Genomic DNA, 9,440 nt, shown 5'->3' with positions numbered 1-9,440 from the left:
GGGACATGGTGCCACCACCACCCCCTGCCCTGACTCCAGACCTGCCCCATAATCCATGCTCACTCCAGTAAATCTGAGCCTGCAGACCCCTTGGGCTGTGCTTTGGGATCCACCCAGGGCTGGGACAAGGCCTTTCCCTCTTTCAAGTCTCTGTGTTTCCACTCTGGCGACACACAGAGCAATACAGAGCACTGAGTTCCACCCTGTGATGCACATCCCACGTGCCAAAGGAAAGGCCACAGGTAACAGCTACAACCAAACCTGAGGTCTGGCCCCAGCAGGGACATGAGAGGACTGGAGAGTGCCATGCAGCAACCAGAGAACTCCAATAAACCACATTAGAAAAGGCAGAAGCATTAACCTGCAAGGCAGCCCTGCCTGAGAGGTTAGAGAGCCTTAGTCCAGGGATTAATAAGCATTGCCAGAGTTTGGGGAATTTGTTACCTCTGCAGAGTCCTCCAGAGCACAGACACCCCCATCTCTAAGGGGCTCACTCATGGAACATGGATTACAAGCTCCCAGGTCTTCAGACTACAGGCACAGGAACATGAGTGAGTTACTGAGGGCTCAGGGCACACCTGAGCTTCAAACACTGCCACAGGTTCCTACAGAAATGGGGTTCAGTGTCACAGCAAGGATTCAGGCTCAAGACAGCAAGGTCTGGTGTGTGCTGGGCCAATCCACTGAGATTTTCTAATCCCTGACAAACTGCTGGGAACAGGAATAAATCCAACCTGTGACAGTCCTGTTGAGAAAGCAGGAGTGAGCCTCTCCCATCCAGAGAACCTCTGCCACCACTTTCCATCTTCAGTGGGCCCTTTCCTGGCCTTCTAATGGCTTCTGACCACGGTGAGCACTGACAGATCATGGGAACTACCTCAAATCTTTCATTTTTAACACCAAAACATCAGCACAGTTGGAAGCTGCACCACTCCCTGTCAGTGTGGAAAGTGAATCCTCCTTCCTCCACGCTGACTCTCACACATCCACCACACACAGAGCTCTAACCTGTACCAACAAGGGAGGCAGCAGCTTCCACTTGCAAACTGCCAAATACAAAACTTAACAGTGCAATTGGTTGGATATATTAATAATGGAAAGAAAATCTAATCTAGGAACAAAAAGCAGAAATAATTTTGTTAAAGACTGAGGCTGGAGTTGAAGGTTTCAGACACAAGGGACTGGACTTACCCTGCAGTGACTTTCCCAATCCCTGGCCCAGCTTCCAGCCATGTTTCTGGAGTAAGCGATGTCCAATATTATCCTGACAGACAGAACAGAGAAAACAAACCAAAAATATTCCAATAATATATTCTTCCCTTCCCTCTGACATTTAAACATGTGATGAGCAAGAGATTTTTCTACATATATATGCATGCAAAAAATGCTACTGAAAAGGCAATATATGCCCAATAAAGGGAAAGACAAATGTCAAAAATTGCTGGCTAGAATTTTTCCAGGGGGATGGGTATTGGGGACGGTCACTTTCTGATGGTGTGCTGGGCAACTTTTGTGCATCACGTTTAAAAGAAATACAAAAATAATAAAACTAAAAAGCATTGTGGAAGAAAATAAAGTGTACCAATAAAAATTGACAGTAAAAAGCATAAAATCAAGCTATTTATACAATCATATCCATCACCTAGACAGCACCACTTAAGATTTTTTTTGTAAAGAAAATCTACAATGTGTTTAGTCATTTTGTTTGTGTGTCAGGCTTTTATAATACTGAGTAAGTTGTAAGTGCAAGACTGCCCCACCACTAGAAACCAAAACACAATCAGAGCAAAATCCAGGCTAGACTTGATTGGGTTTTTTTTATATATGTATATATATATATAAACTAGCATGCAGCCAATATTAAACTGAAAAAACAGTGAGGTTAGTAAAACAAAAAAAATAAAATCAATTAAATAAAATGAGCTCAAGCACAGACTGGGTGATGCATTTCACATGTAAACTAACAAAAATACTAAGATGTTAGAATGAAACAGGCCTAGCAATAAGTTAACAGCAAGGAACCATTAGTGCATGTAGGGGAAACAATAAGCATAATGTCTCATCTTCCTAAAAAAAAAAAGCTATTTTGGAATAACTGGAAAAGTACTGACGCAGCAATTAAGTGTCAGCTTTTGGCAATGGGGCTGAGCAGGGCTCAGTGTGGCAATTGTTGTGTTTTCTGCAGGGTTTCTGCCCCCAGACAAAGAGCAGAGCACTCACAGCACCCTCGAACCACCTCAATCTGCCAGCTCGCCCTCAGTGACCAGTTCACCCAGCTACAGGCAGTGACCAGCTCCTCAGAGAAGGACTCTTGGCTGGGACCTTGTTCACCTTCCAATCACAAAAAATAAAAATAAAAATCAGGTATGAACTTGTTGATTATTAATTATTATCAGGCAAACCACAACCTAAGGTATCACAGAAATATCCTGAATTATAACAGGATGTGACTCCAGAACACTGAGTGGTACATGGAATCCAAAAAATAATTATATATATATGCTGCAGGTTTCTTTAATTAAGTAACAGTAATCAACAGAAACCAGAGTAGGTTTTGTCACTCCACAGTGAAGAAAATGACCACAGGGTTTGCACAACTTTGGTGAATCGGCTTGAAAGGCACAACCTCCCCAAAGATATTGGCTGCATGGATACTTTTTTCTTCAAAAAGATGTTATCAAGTACAAATTTTGGATTTTTTTTCTGATATCCTAATAAAGTCAGACATTTTTTTTATTCCTGTATTTCCCAAGGAATAATGTACATTTTTCCCACACTTCTGGCTCTGCCCCAGGACATAATTAGGGCTAGATGGAAAAAAAAATTAAATCAGGAGGCATAACGAAACTTCTGGGGATAAAAGGTCAAATGCAAAAAAAAAAAAAAAAAAAGGAAAAAACTAAAGAAAAATAAAGAAGGATGGATCCCTACCAACCACAGGCACCATGGAGAAGGCTCTCTGTTGGGAAGACAGAAACACTTACCTGCAGACTGATCACAAGGACCACAGAGTGCCCCATCCTGGCACACAGGGGCTGCAGCTTGGGATATGTTTGGGATTTTTTTATTTTTTTTAATTGCCCTACCCTGAACAAAGGATCATTAAATCTAAAAGTTGGTGCTGACAAAAATGGCTGCATTTTCCAAAAGGGAAAAAAAAAAAAGAAGAAAGAAAAAAAAAAAGAAAAAACAAAAGAATTCCAAGGACAAGGAGTACTTTGCAGTCTTGGCCAAGGGGAGATGAGACATTGTGCTGTGTGTGTTATGAATGCACTAAAATAAAGACAGATGAAGCAGAACGCTATTCCAAAAGCAGTGCAAGTGGAGTGAAAGCATTTCCATACGAACCTGGCTTTAAAAACTGGGCTGTCAAAAGAACAGTTAAATGTAACACAAAGTAAGAAACTGTCCAATCACTAATGGTAGTTTTTTTCTTTTGCTTTGTTTTCAATTCACTGCTTGCAAGTAATGTATTTATTAAAGAAGAGTGAAAGCATAAAATAAATTCAACAAGTCAAGACCAGCTGGGAGATTCAAGAGCGGTGTGTTGTGACTGACAGTGAAGGGGGAAACAAATGTTAAAGGGAAAAAGAAAAATTTAGAAAGGTTATACACATTAGCACCACTTTTACAGACCCACTCAAGAGGATGGTCCCAGGTTGTTTGACATAAATTGGAATTATGCCTGAACATTGCCCTGTCTCAGTTCCCAGGAAGGCGTTGTTTCCCCCCCGCAAACTTTTCCATTTGTTTGTTTATGCAGTGGAACTACTCCCTAATTTTAGAATCCTACTCAATTGAAATGGAGCATCTTCTGTTGTACTGAATAAGGAGGATAACTCTAATAATTTAAAACTAACATTTGAGTTGAGACCTGGCCATCACTTTGCTCCTTTCTGGCCATGTTCAGCTCCTCCCTGCTTTTCCAATGGCTAACCCAGACCTCTGATGGAGGCAGACTGACAGAACTGCTCTTCAGTGCAAAAATTAAAATCCTGCCCTAAAAATTCAATAATGGAAGGCCAGGCTTGCTTAATCCCACTTGAGAGCCTGTCTGCTCTCCTGGGAGTATCCAGGGATATTGGGACCAAAATGTGACATGGGACAACTAATGTTGTAACAGCTGACAGCTTTTTTTTAAAAGTGCAGTTTTAAGTGAAAGTTCTGTAAAGTACAGCTACTTTCACATAGGAGAAGGCTTTCACAGCAAGCTTCCTGCCCATGTTAGGAGCTGCCACCCCTTTTGAACAGACAATCCTCACACTGCAGCAGTTTTCCTACAGAAGAGCTGCAGTGATGCACAGAAACACCACAGCCCTAGGAGGACACCCCTCATTTCTCAGCAAAGGCTGCCATGAGTCTCCTCACTTTCTTCTGCTGCCACTTGGGAGCTCCTTGTATTACAGCCACAATAAATTATTGAGGCAGCCAAAATAAGTCTCCCAAAAGGTGTCTGGGTGAGCAAGGGAGCTCTCCTGGACCATGTGGGCACAGGCTGTGGGGTGCTCCATCCCCAGGGAGAAGGGCTCAGCAGCTCTGGGTGGGATAATGCCAGCTCTGATGGAGAGCTCTGCTCTAATGACAAAGCAGAACTTCTCCAAAGGTGTAGGAAATACAAGGCCTTGGGTCTACCAGACCTTCAAAGAGCTGGGTAAGCTGCTTTGGAAAAAGCTCATCCAAAGTGACTGGGCTCCAGCAGCTCTAAGTGGCCTCCAAGATCTCCATCCTGTGCCCTGACAAGATACCCCTGCTTGCTTGCCATGCAGATCAGTGATTCCTGAGCAGGACATCCCCAGCACAAATTAATGATAAAGGTTTGGCCAATAGAAAAAAAAAATTGCTTACAATTAAAAGATGGGTAAAAGCCCAAGGTTTTGATGGTGCCTGTGGGATGTAACCCACACCAGCAGTTTTGCCTAGCACAGGTTTTCCATGAGATCCCCACGATCCCATCACTCATCCCAGCTCGGGCAGGAACCATTCCTCTCTTGAGTGGATTGTAAGCTGTGCTGACTGTGTATGGAGGAATCTATAAGCAAGGATCAGATGCTACTGGGTGAACCCATGCAAACAAGAGGTTGAAAAGATTCCCAAAACAAAACCTAGAGCTCACTACAGATGACACAATGAAGACCAGAGAGAAAAGCCAAATAGTAATGCTACACCATTCAGCTTCCAGAAGCACATTATTTATAGCGCTGTCCACATATGGCTGCTGCTAAATGTCAAATCAGCAGCCTCATCAAATGACACTTTGGAACTAGTGGAGTCCACAGATCTGTACAGATTTCCAGTGCCACAACCCAGCTCCGGCTCGGCCAGGCTGTGCCAGCCCCTGGTGCCCAAGCACCACTGACTGCAGCCTGGCACGGGGGCTCAAGGCGCCCCTCATGGCACCGAGCAGCATTAGAGAGAGGGGAAAGGACATTTGTTAGTTAGGACAAGGACAAACTAACAAGCTCCAGGATAAGTGGGTGATTCCCAGTCTGGCCTCCAACCTGCAGCGGTGACGGCGTGGGTCCACCCCTGACACTGCCTGCACGGGGCCAGGGCTGCTTCTGGGGGCCCTAAGGGCTGTCTCCTACTCCATCTGCACTGCTGGGATGAGGAAAACCAGGAATTCACAGCAAAGAGACTCAATAAACAAGTAGAGATAAGGAATTAATGTGGAGCAAATCTGGATTCTATTAAAGCTGCAATAATTTGTGACTTCCCATTCAAGAACCTGAACTCAGTGAACTCAATATGCCCCAAAACAAATGCATGCAGCTTCTTGAGTTTAGAAAAAAAGGGTGAAGTGCTCTGATTTTTCAAGGACATCAGTGACTGCACTGACATGAACAGCCAGTGTAAGTGCAGCATCTTTCAAAGCACAACAAGAAAAAATGTTACTTGTGGGAGGGGAAAAAATATCAGTATTTGTAGCTCTGAAGAGTCCATTGATATGAAATACTTTCTTCAATTTAGTAATGGAAAACAGCTGGCACTCGTTCAGGCCACGTCCATCCCTAGCTCCTGGCAGCTCTGTTTTCCATAAATGTACTCTGGTTAGAGTTGCATGTTTCAGAGCAGACATCTTTGGCCTAAATGAGCTGCACACAGCAGGATTTCCACAGGAACAACAACACCAGTAGGCTAATTGAGGACATGTTTCAACATTGTAATGATCTGTAGACTCCCAAACCTATTTTTCCAGCCACCTTTGAGTTGCATGCTGTAGCAGTACAGTCAGCACCTCTCAACAGATAATGCTGCAGAGATGGATGTCACATCATGGGGACTGTCACAGGGACATGGCACAGGAAACACTCCCCCCATCTCCAAACACCTGCAGGCTTTGGAGCACCTTCCTGTCACTAAGATGTGGGAAGCTGCAAGGAACACATTTATGAGAATATACTAAATCCACTCTTTGTTCTGAAGAATGACATTTTAACTGGGAAGCACTTTGATCTGCCACGGTCAGAAACAAAGGGTGTTCATCACCCAAACTGCTTCCATACCATGAAGCACAGGCTCACTCATGACTCTGAGCAGATTCCTTGGAAAAGGCCAGTTGGATTGCTAACAGAGAACTGGTTAAGGATTAAAATCCAATTTGTTAATGTTGAAAATACTTCGATGTGTGGTAGTTCTAAAACATCAATTTGCCTTTCCTCCTTCCCTCTCAATTTTGGTTCTGGGTGAGCAAACAGCACAAAATAAAAGGGAAAAAAAAAGCCAAAAGAGCACAATGAATCCTCCTTTCCTGGTGAAATATCTTGCAGGAGAGGTACCCCACTGAATTCTGCCAAGGAAACTCTCCCTTCTGCTAATGTGTGTAATTTGCCAATTCAAAGAGCACACTGATCATTAATAGTGTGGAGGCAGAATCACCTCCACAGGTGTCAGGAAACACAACAAAGTAATTCCTGCTTCCCAGATGGGGAATTAAGGAATCAACAACGTATTTTTACAAAGACCATGTGAAACCTCAGAAGTGACCAGTTTGTTTCTGACACCACCCTTGCTCAGGCCATAACCCCCCCTCCCTGTGCAGCAGCCACAGCTTTGAAATCCTGGGATGGACACTGGCACAGCTGCCCTGGGAAGTGCTGGAGCCACCATCCTTGGAAAGGTTCACAGGCCATGGAGATGTGGCATTTGGGGACATGGGTTAGGGGTGGCCTTGGCAGTGCTGCAGGATTGGCTGGACTCAATGAGCTTAGAGGGACTTTCCAACCTTAATGATTCTGTGATTCTTCTAGGTCAGACAAAAGAAGAGTGGAACAAACTTGATTTTATAGAACAATTTGAGGTTTTAACTCTTTCTCCTCACAAACCAAGCCATTCTCTTGTCCTCTTCATCCAACTGTTTTCAATTAGGTTGAACTGTACCTACCCAAAGAGTTGTAAAGATTAAAAATGTCCTGACATTTGGATAGTGAGAGACAAGAATAAAATATTAAAGCCACAATTTAACTTTTTTTTTCTCCTGCAGTTCAGCATTAATCAAACTGCACAAAGCATTACTCCTGTGGAGAGTGAGATCTGCACAGTGAGCCCATGTGGGCCCAGGGCACCTGCTCATGCTTTACACACTTCCATAGGCATCCTTCCCTCTGGATCACTATCTATGACCTCTTCTATTCCTCTCTTTGAGAAAGCACTTTTGGAAATCAGGTAACCAGTCTAGTCTGTAAGCAGCATTTGAATTATTTTGAAATGCTAATTTCCAGTGTGGCCCAGAGTAGGCTACCAACACGTATTTCCCATTTTATTTCCATCCAGCTTGGCATTTTAATTCAAATCCCCATGTCCCAAGGTAAGACTGAAGTATTCAGGAGAAGAGTGAATACCAATTCCCATCTCTGCAGCATTATCTCATGCGTCATCAATTACTGCCATGCCTAAATCTAGCATCATGCCAGCACATTAAGACAGTAGGTACTATATGCAGTGTTCACTGGACCAGAAGAACAGAAATAAGAAGGGGAAAGGAAACCCTAGAGAAGAAATTAAAAAAGGCAGACCGTGCAATACAAACCAGATCATGGCTGCTTAGCTAATATGGGCCAACTGCTGCGGAAGAAAAACGTCGAACACCCCAAGTTGTGTAAATTTTTGGTAAACATCTAACACGCACACAAACACACACAACACCAACCTACACACCAACAAAAATATACAGCGGGCTTTGGCTAACCCTGGTTCTTCTAGGGGCTGACTAACGTGGAGAAACTTCAACTGAAATTCAATTAATAGGCAAAAGAAACACTTGACAAGTACTTAATAAAAATCTAGAATTAATCAGAACACCACTAAGTGTCCCTTGATTATTCACTAAAAGTTTTCTCATTTCTGAAGGAAACTGCAAATGAACCTTAGCTAAAGCTAAATGCCAAATGTGGGTCCAGTTTAGGCTGAACAAGCTGCTGTGCCTAAAACCAGCAGAAGGTGCTTTGCAAAGAGAAAAATTAAGAAGCTCCAAGGAGATTAAAAAATCAAAACTAAACAAAACCTATTTTTTCCCCATCTTACAGCAGGAGTCTTCACACCTAACTCAAGGTAAAGCAATTTTAGACAAAGGCTCAGGGCAGCTTCAGCTCCATGGGGAAGGACTGCTGGACTAACACTGATCCCTGTCTCCATACCGCCAGGTGTCATTCTAACACTTTAAACACACCGGTACTTTTCCAAAAATATAAACTAAAAAGGATCAAAATGTATTTCACTATACTATTCCATCAGGTTCTCATTATATTAAACTGATTCTTCAAAGAAAAGTATAAAACCTTAAAATAAATATCTCTGAATGAATGTATTATTTTAAATAATTCCTGAAATATCATGTTGAACTCAAATTGCAGGTTTTAGTTCTAGGACTACTTCAAGATCAAATCCCAGGCCCACTAAAGGTCAGCATGCATTTTACCACCAATTACCCCTGACTGCCACCAAGGTGCCCACTGCTCTCAGATTTGACTGCATTCACATCAAGGACCATCCGACACGGCCGAGCTCCGGGGAACGCTGCTGGTCGGGGGGGGCCTTACCGATTCGATGGGCTTGTCTAGAGACGCCTGCTCTATCTCCAGGTGCCCCTCTTCATACTGATCAAAGTGATTGCCCTGCAAGAGAAAACCAAGGTCAGCTCCACAGCACACATTTCCAACAGTTTAGTGTCCACACATGTTTGGTTAAAGTGTTATATTTCATATAATTTTGCTAATAAATGAACTTATTAAATACAGGCTCAATTCAGTATATCAGCTAAAAGTTTTTAGGTTTTTTTTTGTCCTAAGTCAATTTGATGACAATAATAAACTATTAAAGTTGGCAAAATACCAAACATTTACAATGACAACACTTCTGGATTTTTTCCTTAGAAAGTCTACAAAAACACTGAGCACAAGCACCAGCGCCAGCATGGAAACCACATGTGACAAGGAGCAGCAGGA

The 9,440-nt window shown here is 43.0% G+C and overlaps 1 protein-coding gene across 1 annotated transcript in view; it reads right to left on the bottom strand.

Annotated features, from left to right (window-relative positions):
- Window positions 1–9,111, bottom strand: part of GPATCH8 (G-patch domain containing 8) — a 37,822-nt gene extending 28,711 nt beyond the window's left edge. The window contains exons 1-2 of the mRNA XM_031063632.1: window positions 9,036–9,111; window positions 1,192–1,264 (exon numbers count right to left, since the gene is read on the bottom strand). The gene's annotated coding sequence lies outside the window, so the exon portion shown is untranslated. The remainder of the gene's footprint in view (window positions 1–1,191; window positions 1,265–9,035) is intronic.
- Between the last annotated feature and the right edge of the window lie 329 nt (window positions 9,112–9,440).

The sequence above is a fragment of the Geospiza fortis genome, unplaced genomic scaffold (assembly GCF_000277835.1).
Source record: "Geospiza fortis unplaced genomic scaffold, GeoFor_1.0 scaffold373, whole genome shotgun sequence".
Taxonomy (NCBI): domain Eukaryota; kingdom Metazoa; phylum Chordata; class Aves; order Passeriformes; family Thraupidae; genus Geospiza; species Geospiza fortis.
The sequence above is the reverse complement of the archived record's forward strand: the minus strand, read 5'-3'. Positions and strand labels throughout refer to the sequence as shown.